This window comes from Papaver somniferum, chromosome 5, assembly GCF_003573695.1.
Source record: "Papaver somniferum cultivar HN1 chromosome 5, ASM357369v1, whole genome shotgun sequence".
In the NCBI taxonomy this organism is placed as follows: domain Eukaryota; kingdom Viridiplantae; phylum Streptophyta; class Magnoliopsida; order Ranunculales; family Papaveraceae; genus Papaver; species Papaver somniferum.
Genome location: NC_039362.1, coordinates 77,355,099 through 77,368,449, shown reverse-complemented (window position 1 = coordinate 77,368,449; position 13,351 = coordinate 77,355,099). Strand labels below are relative to the sequence as shown.

Here is a 13,351-nt window from a genome sequence, read left to right as displayed (position 1 = left end):
TTCCGAATAAAAATTAGCTCCGAACAAATACTCCTCCAGGACCAAATAGAGTTTGCAGATGGTTTTAAGATTAAAAATCTAATCACCCGCAAAGTATTTTTCCTGTAAAGATTTGGCACAAATAGATGAGTCATTTGTGCACATCTTTCATGCAAATTTGACTCTATTCAACGTTTGCAGATCACAAAAGCCAAAACCCCCTACTTCTTTTGGTTGGAAAAATTATTCCAAGAGATGATATGTCTGCATTTATTTGTCTTTCTATTTCTCCAAAAAGCTTGTTGTTTTGAATTTATATTCGAAATATTGTTTACAGGTAACTTAAAACTGGTCATATGATGAATTGGTATAGCGTTAGTTTTACTTATAACCATCATAGTTCTAGATACATTCCACATATTACTGCTCCTCCATTTCAAAAGTTTTACATCTATTTTGTCAATAAGAATTGAAAAGGGGATTGTTTTCTTCTGCCTACAAAGAAAGGTAAAGCTAGATATTTTTCCTTCATTGATGCTCATCAATCTAACTTATTTTATACCGCTGATGTCCTGACAACTTGATGTATTCATATTTTTGCTAAAATAAACTGCTGACTTGCTGAAGGTAATAAGTTGAACCGAACATAGACTAAAATCTTTAATAACCTACAATAGTTTTGTAGTTTGAGATAAATTAGATTTACATAAAAGAAGGAAGTTGTTCGCGAAGAGTATGTGATTGATTTTTGGAGATGATCTTGAGATTTTCAGACCTGTAAGCTGTTTTGTTTCCTCATAATGGTTCATCAGTCTAAAGAATGCTTCCATGGCTAGGTTAAATAGATAAGGATAGAGGATCCCCATGTCTAATACCTCTTGTAGGTTTAAAAGAAACAGTTGGAGAACCATTAAGCATAATCTCTATCTGTGTTGTGTTAATACACTGATGGATGAGCTGACGAAATCTATCCGCAAAACCAAATTTCTTTAGAACGTATCTAGAAACTCCATTAAAGAATTGTGTCATGTTCTCCCTCCTTTCCTCTTCATGGCTTGAACAATTTCTGGACCATGCATACATTCTCGGAGATTAATCTACCTGGCACATAGGCGGATTGAGGAGCAATTAGAAGGTTTAACCAAGAGCGCTCTATAAAGCGGGCGATATTATCTGAGTCAACTCAACACCATGAAATTTTTCGTTTTCTTCTCTTTTCCATGAAACTCAAAGTTCTTAATCTTTTGTTTCATATGATGTTTTACAGGTTTATCACGTTTTAGTTAGTTTCTATCAGTTTAGTTTTAATCTTTTCTTTGTCTTTTGTTTTCATTATAAAGTTAGCAGGTGCCTTTTGATTCTGATTATGGGTATTATCAGTTTTAAACCTTTGTATGTAGTTTTCTTTGTTTCCTCCATACAGTTTTGTAAATCCAAACGTTTTTTTTAGGAAAGTATTGTAACACGAAGCAGGATTGTAGATCACCACACCAGTTCTGGGTCAAAAGTATGTTCATGTCTGACTATCACTTTAAAGTTCACAATCAAGTTTTTGGTTCCGAAAGTCTACCGATTCAACTTAATGTTCAAAACCCAAAAATTAAAAAAATCAATCTCCCCCCAGTTTATGGCCGAGATCCAGTTTATGGCCGAGATTTTAGGAATAATTAATTTCCTACTAAAATCATGCAACCAACTCATAACAATATCAAAAGTTACCATGTTTTCATATTTTCTTGTCACCTTTCTAGGAAAGAAATAATCCAAATACCAGTAGATTATGGTATATCCATAGGCTTAGTCTTATCTAGAGTTAAGATGCAAAGCCCGACACGTCAGCTTGAATTAATATCCAAGCACTATCGTGATTCAAATTTGAATCAAGAAAGTGCTCTATGTTTTGGGGCAGCAAGATTACAGCCGTTAGATTTTTAATTTTAAAGAAAGATTGACGGTTAATAATAAAAACGCGCAATCATTGGGCGACAATAACATAATTGCTAGATTTTAATATCTAACATAAAATCTGATGGTTGAAATTTAAAACGCCTAATAGTTTGGTGCAAGTAGTAAATTTTCCAGCGTCATGATGTCTGCTTCGATGAAAACACTTACTAAATTTTCACCTTAGTTTTCACATGCAACGCCATCGGGAAGTCGAACCTGGGATCTCCTAGAGCGCATGAAACCTATGTTAAATGGGGATGAACAGCTGAGCTAGGTGGCCCCTTTTCAAGAATTAAGATTTCAATAAATTATTAAATTTAAGCAACTCATAAGCTATTCTGTAAAAAAGTTCAAAATGTATTTGGGCGGGCATTATAAATGTTATCTCAAAGTTTAAGGGAATACCACCAATACACCTTATCAACCAACTTTTAAGAACGACTTCATCCACCACGGTACCTAATGCCGTCCAATTTCCTTCAAATTTGGTAGACATCATGTGCTAATTTGTTCAAATAGTTTTTTCAAATCAATTAGTAGGAGCAGTTGCTGCAATTGGAATGATAAACTAAAACGAGGAAGAATTGACTTATAGACAAAGCTGAGCTGTTTAGTAGTATATATTGAGTTGATATTTATCTATCTATCGGACTACCTAAGAAAGAACCTAACCCTTTGAATAAGACTGATTCTTTTTTCGTATTTAGTTTAGGCCAGTGACTACATCACACGCTAACCACACTTCCCGTTTTTTGAAAATTAAGTTCGTCTTTTGTCAATATAGAACAAAGAATAAAACAATGCTACCAGCACCTTTAATGCAATTAAATGATATCTTCTTTCTGATTCAGCCAAATAATTTGATATCTGAGATGATTATCGTGCGAGAGAAAAATCAATCTACAATAAAGAAAATATCTAAATAACTTTAACAGATGTTACCCATAAATTTAAGATTATGGTTTTCTTTTTGTGTCAAATGAATCAATGATGACATTTTTTTTTATTTTTCAAACACAATAATGAAATTTTAAAGAAACTAACCCCATCTAGAATTGAAGTGGATACAAAGTTAAAGAATCTAATTTTACAGACATTCAGTATTGATAAAGGGGATACCAGCTTTCCTCCGGGCTGCATTGCATATAAGACAAATAAATCTCAACAGATCCAGACCGTTGGATCGTCCGAATGGTATTAGCTCCCAAAAAACTGGTATCCTTCTTTATAAATTATGAGAAAATGAACATGATATTAATAAGAAAAATGGGTCATTTGTCCAAATATTTTTAAAACATGGTTCTAATGGACGAGTAAAAATTAGTATGGGTGAAATGGACACCAAAAAATAGGAAGAATGAAACTGGATTCATCTTGGCTTAAACTTAAAAAAGAGTGAGGATGAAACTGGATGCATCCTGATGTAAATTAAAAATAAGAAAAAATATTGAAAATGGGTAGGATGAAACTGTTTACATCTTGGCTATTTTTACATTCTCGTCCATTTAAACAGTATCAAATTTTACATGTCTTTTTCACCCAGAAATTGTTGATTTTGGTCTTTTTAACCAAAAGACGGTAAGACTTTGTTTTTAATAAAGATTGCTACAATGGGTTAAAAAGTTTGTTAAAAAGACCAAAATCAACAATTCCTAGGTGAAAAAGACATGTAAAATTTGATACTGTTTAAATGGACGGGAAGAGCAATGCTATCCCACGCAGCTGGGCGGGGCACCTTAATAAGCAAACAGATTCTTAGCAGTGAGTTTGTATCCGCATTCCGCAGCCATTGAATTAGATTTGACTCATTTTTTTAATTGAATTACAGCTGGCGAAGTTGTTGTATTAAAAATAGCTCCTCTGATTTGCTTTTAATTCAACTTACATCCTTTAAAAAGGGTATTTCGGGCATCACATTCTTAACCTTTCCACATCCCATGATCTTTCTCTTCTACCAAAAATGGAGGTCTGTAATTCTACCACTGCTACCATTAATAATACGGAGTACTCACAAGTTACAAGAATACAATCCGTGATACATACAACCAATTTTTTTTAGCCGGTCGACGATTAATAGTTTCTTAAAGTTTAGGCTTAAATCTATCCTCAATCTGCTAATCATTATCCCTAGATTATTAGTTACTACTTGTAGTTTTTAAGTTTTTTCGTGATTTTTCAAGTATCCATGATTGATGGTATATGTTCTTGTTTTGTTGTTCACTCTTTTAGTTGCTTGAAATTGACATTTTTGAATAAGTGGCTCTGTTATTGAACCCCTGTGTTGAAAATGGCTAAACTTTATTTGTGGGTTTTACTCTTTAAGAGAAATAAAATTACTCTGTCCCTTTTTTATTCCTTCGATTTATTTTCCTTTTTTTTTTCTTTTTTTTTTGTGTTGAATAGGTTTTGAGAATTCAATACCAATTCCTTGACGATTCAGGGTTCAATAATTAAGTTCCATTTATTTCTTTGATTTAAGGTTTATGAATTAATTTGGGGATTTTTTGTTTGTTTGCTCGATTGATTAGGCGGAGATGATAATGAAAAAGAAAGAGTTAATCCAAGAAAGACTGCTACTGTTACTGTTGTCTGTTGTTGAATTGGTATGAGAAAGAAAAGAAGATGGGCGATTGCTAATGGTAGTGGTGAAAGATAACTTCTCGTTTTTTGTTTAATGAGAAGTCCTTGTAAACGAAACATAGATAACTGCAGGGATTACTTTAACTTAGTTAAATGAAAATAGAGGACTTATTTGCAATAGTATCACTGATACAGCTGTAGTTTCATCTCAATGGCTGAAAATATATGCATATTATCATCCAAGGGTTTCAACCCTGCTAGCTTATTGAGCCATCCCACGTAGCTGCGTGGGATAGCATTGCTTGGACGAGAATATAAAAATAGTCAGGACGTAAACAGTTTCATCCTACTCATTTTCAAATACTTTTTCTTATTTTTAATTTACATCAGAATGCATTCAGTTTCAACGTCATTCTTTTTTAGATTTAAACCAAGATAAATCCAGTTTCATTCTTGCTATTTTTTTGGTGTCCATTTCACCCATACTAAATTTTACTCGTCCATTGGAATTATATTTTAAAAATATTTGGACAAATCCGTAATTTTTATCGGATGATAGCAATACGAAAGTACACGGTACTTTGTTTTTCCTTTATATTTTTCTCATTTCAACTTACGCCCTGTTGTCCGTCTTAAGTATCGATGCTTCCGTATGGCATCAAGACGCATGACTTTAGCTGCATGGTAGTTGGAGCCTTCGAGGTACGTAAGTAGCTTTTTTTCTTTATGTGCATGCCACGCTAGAGTTACGCATTTATATCCAAAAGGAGCATAAAAGATAAAGAAAGAAATAGTGATACGATTCGAAACTTACGAAAAAGGTTGGATTATTGAGAAGTTAGTAGCTATTCATTGACCTAAATTAAGGTTTAGTTTGGTCTTACATTACATGTTTTAAAGTTTTGTTTTCCCCTACTTTTGAATAGAAGTAGATGCGTGTTTGATTATAACGTGTAAAAACATTTCTCAAGTGGACAGGAGATAGTCAAATTTGAAAAAAAAGGGCAAATTCATTTCAAAAGTTTGTTCATCTAATCCTTTAAAATCCTAAGCGATCCTCACCCTCTTCTTCTCAAATTGCTTAGAAATTCTTTCTTTTTGTGCCATATCATCCCTGATAATTCTCATTAACAATCGTCATGTCATTCCTAAGTTTGCAAAACCTAATATGCGTAAAAACCTAAACAAAAACAATAACTCAGTTAAACCTATAACTTGCCTCCGCCTCTCTTCGCTATTTTCTTCCACCGGTGGAGCAAACTCTGCATCTGCCTCTCCACCACCTACACATCTCTATTTAAGTTTTTGCTGCAATGGTGTTGATTAGGAGCTACATGTGATGGTGCTAGCGGTTATGATAGTACTGTGGAAGATGGAGTTAAGGGCCTGAATTAGAGAAGAAGCAGGGATATGAAGCTATTAATGTTGAATCTATTCATTGATTTATCCGTTTGATGTTACTAATCTGTTCTTGGATTTGTTTTGTATATCCCGTAAGTTCTTTTTTTTTCTTTTGATCCTAACCCTTTTGTATATCCCGAATGTTTTTCTTCTTCCTATTCTCATCCCATTTATTTCTTTCGCTTCGCAGGATAGCTATGATCAATAACAAAAGGAAGAGGTCAAGAGACGAGATAGTTTCCAGATGGGGTTTCAATTTTACATATAAAAACAAAAGGGTAATTATCAAACTTTGTACATAGCAGAGACCATAATCACAGAAAGGTAAAAGGCCTTTCGTTATGTTTTTTTTTTCCAGTTTACCTTCCACGGTACTGGAATGTTAAATGTGATACTTTCTTTTGTAAAACTTTATTGAATAAAAAGAAAGAGATGATCCATACTGTTTTGCAGCAGTTCAAAGATTCATAGAAGGTTCTCTATTTAGCCTGCATCAGTTGTTCAGGTTCTTTTTTTTGCAGTCAATTGTCTCTCAATTATGTTGTTATTTAATTGTGGTTTCATATCTCCTTATCCCCAGGTTCTTAGCGACAAACCCCTAATTCCCTTATTCTTTTTTAAGATTCCGATTTATGTTTTGATTCGTAAAAATTCAGAGAGCTTCTGCTGTTGCAAATATGGAATTCTCTGCATCAGTTGTTCAGTTGATTGGTTTAGTTTTTTTTAGAATGCAGGTACAAATGGAACCATGAGCTTGAGGTTAGCCAGTTTCTCTTTTTATTATAAGAAAAAAGGAAATTAAGGTGAGATTCAGGTTTAGTTGGTTTCACTCATCACTTATGAGTTATTTGATTGTGTGCATTTTATTGTTTTCTGATGCTCATCATATTGCAGGTGCTGTTGATAAACTTGCAGATTGTTGATTTTAACAATGTAAGTGTTAGTCCAACTAAGTGCATCCGTTTACTTCTTCTTCTTTTTTCTTTGAATGGGTGTTTTACATATTGAGTTCATTTTAACATTGAGTTCTCTCTTTGTGGTATATGGGTATTTGAAAAATGAAAAATGACTCTCATAAAATCAGAGATTGAACCGAGTGGTATTGATGGACTCATTGGATTCCCTGGATTAAGACTTGGCAGCAATCAAAAGAGCTTTGATGATATCTTCATTGATGAGCTTCTACTATCTTCATAGCATTTACTGTCCCCAATAGTTTTGATTTGTTGCACTACATTTTTTCAAGACTTCCCAAAAAAATCTGAAGTAAATTTTTTTTGATTGGTCCTGAACGGGCCGAGATCTATTGCATCATTAATAAAATTATGGATATTATTGCATCATTATCTATAGTATTTTCTTACCCTTTGTAAAGCCCGCAATTCTTTTGAGTAATTCTGGATAGATATAGTTTGATCCCATGGGTGAAGTTTGATGTAATTTTGGAAATTGATAAAAATTGCTTGAGTAATTGAATTATGGATTACTAGCTAATCTATAGATTATATCTTTTTCCTTGGTAATTATGCTGCTGGATAACCCTGATTTTTAGTTAATAGTTAATACACACATTGTGCCTACCTAGATTCAACTACCAAATATTTTTGATTTGAAATTCAAGTTTCAAGAATTATATATTGCTGAGTGGTTATGGCTATCTGTAATTTTTGTTGGGAAGCATCCATCAAATTCAAGGTTTAGTGGATAGGTGCTAAAGTGAACATTTTTCTTAGCCGCGTCTGTTCGCAAGTAAACTTAATGAAGCTATACTTTGCTCCCTGAAAACCATTACTAAAAAAGCACAACACCTACTTTTGAATTATAACTATATCAACATATTCTGATATTAGAGAGTCATTTAAGGAACCAAGAGTTTGTGGGATATGGACGAACAAAGAAGTAGACAGATATGGTGGGAAGAAGATGAAACAAGGGATTAGGAGAACACACTAAACTCGGTTGTGGTAACATCAGGTCATGCACACAAAATATTTGAGGAAGGCTTGAAAGACCAGTTGAAGCTGCAGTCTACAATAAAGGTTTAGTATATCACGATGGATAGAGCTTCCATCAAATTCAAGATTTAGTGGATCGCGACGAGGCGGGGAGTGTTAAGTGCTTAAATTTATTTGATCAAGTGCAGTGGCAATGGACGTGTTAATGATTTAAAATTGTATCATTTTGATTGTATCTTCATTTAAGACCATGATCCTCAACTCTACGTTTATACGGACAATACTGTTGGCATTGTTAACAAAGACATGAATCACAATTTTTTAGTTTTCCCATTCTTTTAAGTTTAATGTTTGTTCTTCTAAAATAGTGATCATGGATGTTTACCAATCTAGAAGACCCTGAGAAAGGCGTGGTATGTTTATTTGGATTGCTTTTTTGACCATTCATGTGTTGGTCATCGTAATGTTGTTTCTTTAGTCTGTTGAAAACATAATGTTTCTGGCAAGAATGATACTAGATAGATTGATACTCGGATGGACCAAATCAAGGTATTGTTGCCGGCCAGAATGACAAAAGGTGTTGGTGCTGGCAAGAATGACAAGATCAAGGTGTTTTTTTGACGGGTTTATTTTAAACACTTCAAAAATTCAAGACATGCATTGGGATGGGGCGCGGCGAAGCTGAGCCACACCAAAATCAGAAATTCTAAGTGACGGGGCGAGGCGAAGCCGAGCCACACCTAATCGAAATCAGAAATCCTAAGTGACGGGGCGAGGCGAAGCCGAGCCACACCTAATCGAAATCAAAAATTCTAAGCGACGGGGCGAGGCGAAGCCGAGCCATAACTAATCGAAAATATGGTTATAAGAGAAATGATGGTTGGTTTTCGGATCCGCCCGGTGCGTAGCACGGGCACAAAATCTAGTATATGTTATAATATTTATGGCAGCGTTAACTGCCAATTTGAATGGACCTGAGTCACACAATGAATGCGATATGAAGATCGTTGCCAAGACGATTATACATGCTTGGGGTGAGTAGATTGGAAGCTGCAGTGAACTTAGTTGGAACATTATTGATCTTTTCTGATTACTTTATACTTGTTTAAAGTGGATCACTGGCATGGAATACACTGCTGGTTGTGCAGAAAGGCAACATTATTGATTCATTTTGGTTCTTTGATAAGCCATTATATGATTAACCAGTACGCCGAAATTAAAACTCCCATGTGAAGTAGATAGTCCCACACCAAAAAGAAAGTCCCACACAAAAAGATGTAACCAATACATTTCTCTTGATCAAAGATGTACATTTCAAGATTTGTTCTACATTTTTATAAGGGCAGACGATCCACATCCAAAGATATGCACAGGACCGTGGTACCCTACGTAGATATCTTAATGCGTCTTTGTGCGGAAAAACAGCTGCGGTGAATGCGGGTCATTTGAAAATAGTGGATCGAAAATACATGCATAAACTAAAGGACGTGCAAAATGCGTAAATGTGCAGCGTTTTTCTTTTTTCGGTCCGCGGGTTATAACCCCAAAGGGGTTATAACCCATCTACAAAAAACCCATCCAAACAAAAATGATACAAAAACCCCAATTATCATAAACTGTCTAAACTACCCTTCCCTAATTCAATCCAAAAGAAACTGAGAAAGAAAACGACCCACTAATTTATTACTTTACAACCTGCGTAACGGACAAAATTTCTTAAAACCTCCGCTCTTGTTCGTTCAAAATCAATCTGTTCGTTCAAAAATCAATCCGCTCTTGTATTCGTTCAAAATCAATCTGCTCATCCCTAAGCCAAAATCGTTCAAAATCAATCTGTATTCGTCATCATCTTCTCGATTTTACCTTCTTCTCTTATTCTATGGTTGCGTACTTCAACCACTGCTACAAAATCTGACCTAATTTTTCAACCACAAATGGCGAAGAAACAAAATCAACAGGCGAAAAAGAAAGATGAAAAGCTAAAGAAAATAGCGAAACCATCTCCTAAAGGTAATAAATCGAATTTGCTTTCAAGTTGATTTCGAGTTTGAATTCAAAAGATTATTAGGTTTCATTTGATTTCTGGGTTGGTTTTCCAGTTTGCTTTTAGGTTTCATTTCTTAGGTTAGGTTCTATTTTCATTTGGTTACATCGTTTCTTTGGTTTAGGTTTATGTTTCAGTTTGTTTGATGTAACCAAATGAAAACAGATTTCAATTGCTTGTATATTTGATGCAACCAGATATTTTTTTTTCTATTTGATGAAACCATATTTCTTATTTGATGAAACCAAAGTATAATCTGTTTTTTTTTATGAAACCATTATGGGTTTCATCATTTTACAACCAATTGGTAAATTGGTTCCACCAATTGTTAATCTGTTACATCATAATAATATGGTCTTTTTGATGAAACCATTTTTGGTTTCATCACTTTTCATTTGTTAGGTTTATGTCTGCAAGAATGATGTAACAGATTTGCGATGAAACCAGATATCATTTTCTGTTTCTTAATGAAACCCAAAATTGGTTTCATCATTTTTAGTTATTGGTTTACTTCTAGAGTTGTTATTGGCTGTTGATTTGAATTCAAACTGTGGAGATTGGCGCTATGTTACGTAATCTTATGGTTTCATACAAGTTTCAATTATGCTTATGGTTTAATCACTTTGTTCGTGCTTATGGTTTCATCATTACAAGTTTATGTCTTATGGTTTCATCATTATTATTTATTATTCTCTTATGGTTTAATTTTGGTTTCACAGTAGGTAAAAAAAGAGATAAGGAACCATACAGGTGCTCATTGCATCATTTGTGCGAGCTAGCAGTGAAAATTAAGGCGTTGATAAAAAACAAGCAACTGCATTTGAAAGCTCTTAAATCATGTCCTTTCTGGCGTTTCTTTGAGCCGTTCTATGATGGCGTAATGAACAAAGATGAGCTCATCAAAAAGACAAAAGCAGTAATAATGTTTTTAAGTACAATTGAAAACAGACTTGATGGTAAGCTCCCGTATTGTTTCAAATTAGCAAGATCAAGGAAAATGATTTTGCGGACAATTCCAGAACATTTTGCTGTGACTTTTGGTTTCCAAATGGTGAATTATGTAGAAGCAGACGACATTGATGAAGATCTGGTTAAAAAGGTTAACGTCTTTGTGGCTAATTATTTTGCTGGAAATAAAAAGACGAAAAAAACCGATATTGAAAAGCGTATGCTGGAAGCCGCAAATGATGAAACCAGAGCGGATGACTTTGTCAAGTTTTTCGTAATGTTTCTGTTGGTTTCAGTATTTGTCCCTAACAAATGTGGGCAGACTCTCGCAGCAAAGTACTTGTATATGGTGTTTGATATGAACAAGGTGTGCTGGCCGGAAGTCTTCCATGACTATGTACTTGATTCGATAATGACAAACAGAACAGACGTAGAAAATGTTGTTGGTTGTGTAATATACCCTCTGGTAAGTTAAGATTTGTTTTTTTTTCATAAGTTCAGTATTTTTTTTCAATATTGGTTGTTGAATAATAAGCGACTTGTTTTTGATGATTAATTTGAATATTGGTTGTTTTTTTTTTTTGCAGTATTGGTTGGCAGAGATGACAAAGATCGCACAAAGAAAGCATGGGCTAGACAAGTATCCGAGGTTTGCTAGATGGAACCTTAGCAACATCTGTCAACAAGTATTGTCTAACTTCGAGAATCTTGAAGAAAAAACAGAACTTTGGTCTAAGGTAAATATTTACTTAGAAGATTTACTTTTCTGATGGAACCAATTTTGGTTTCATCAAAAATTCTAGCTGAATTTTTGTTTCTTAGATAACTTCGAGGGTTTTATTTGATATTTTTGTTAGACAATATTCGAAATCTTCGAGGGTTTTATTAGATTATTGCTATGAGTTCTTACCATTACTTGTTACCATTAAAAATGCTTTCTTGGTATGTCGTCTGTTTTATTTTAAACGAATTTTGGTAAATATTTTCTTGTTCAGATTTACTTTTTTGATGAAACCAGTTTTGGATTTATCAAATTTTTTAGCTGAAACCAATTTTTCTTGTGTACTGCAGGAGAATATTGGTCACCGAAAGGGATCATTCTTGCTTCAGTATGACGAATCAGAAATGCGCTTGGCTGATCCCGTAGATGAAGTGGAAATTGTTGTGCCAGATGAAGAAAATGAAGTGCCGGTTAAAGTGCAAGATGAAGAAAATGTTGGTGCTAGCAGTGAAGCTAACTCCTTCAAAGCCAAATACCAATTTGCACGAGCATTGATTGAAAAGCTTAGGACCAATACTACATATGTTCTTTCTAAAGAAGAAGAATCACTGCTGGCAAAATATGATGCCGAGGACAGGGAACAACAACTGGTACAAAGATAGATTTGATTTTTCTTAGTAACAATTGAATTACTCGCATATATTACAATTTTCTTATACATTTCATCATTTTTTTGATGAAACCAGATTTGGTTCCATCATTCTTTTGATGGAACCAGATTTGGTTTCATCATTTCAAGTTAATGTTTGTTTGATGAATTGGCCAGTTCTTTTTATTCTTTCAGAAGTTTTTGATTTTTACAGCATTAGGTTTTGACACAGGAAGATGAAAAATAAAATAACTTAGGTATCTTAATATTGCAGGTTATAACAAGGGATGTTAACATGATAAATGAACAAGAATGAACAAGAATCTGAACAAGAGCAGGTCATATCTTCTTCGTCGAAGACAGTCACCGATGATGAACAAGAAGGAGATGGTACTGAGTTGACTCCAAATAATATCGAGGATATCAAGGTGGCAGAGCGGGTTGAATCTGAAATGGAGAAAGCTACTTCATCGATGCCAGTCACCAATGATGAACAAGAAGGAGAGGGTACTGAGTTGACTCCAAATACCGTTGAGGATATCAAGGTGGCAGAGCGGGTTGAATCTGAAATGAGCAAAGCTTCTTCGTCGATGCCAGTCACCAATGATGAACAAGAAGGAGAGGGTACTGAGTTGACTCCAAATACCATTGAGGATATCAAGGTGGCAGAGCGGGTGGAATCTGAAATGAGCAAAGCTTCTTCGTCGATGCCAGTCACCAATGATGAACAAGAAGGAGAGGGTACTGAGTTGACTCCAAATACCGTTGAGGATATCAAGGTGGCAGAGCGGGTGGAATCTGAAATGAGCAAAGATTCTTCGTCGAAGCAAATTATTGAACAAGAAGAAAACGAAACTCAATTTGTAATTGATGAAGATGTTATCAGGAAAATGGAATACGAATACAATAAGAAAGGTTGTTCGTCGTCAAAGCCAAATGTTGGAAGCGTATACTACTACCCAGCTGTAAAGATGGCGAATGATTTACTTGAGTTAGAGAATGAACAACCTGGATTTGATTTAGGACTGTCGCAGTGTGACAGTCAAGAGAAAGGACAGGGAGAACTCAGTGCTGCGCAAAGGATGAGTAACATGGTTACAAGAATGAGGGAAGACAGAAGGAATTTG

General features: G+C 34.6%; 1 long non-coding RNA gene across 1 annotated transcript; it reads left to right on the top strand.

Annotated features, from left to right (window-relative positions):
• The first annotated feature begins 5,570 nt into the window (after positions 1-5,570).
• Positions 5,571-7,415, top strand: LOC113277555. Its single transcript, XR_003324983.1, has 3 exons — positions 5,571-5,999; positions 6,098-6,710; positions 6,802-7,415. It is a non-coding gene; the product is annotated as an uncharacterized LOC113277555 (long non-coding RNA).
• The last annotated feature ends 5,936 nt before the right edge of the window (positions 7,416-13,351 follow it).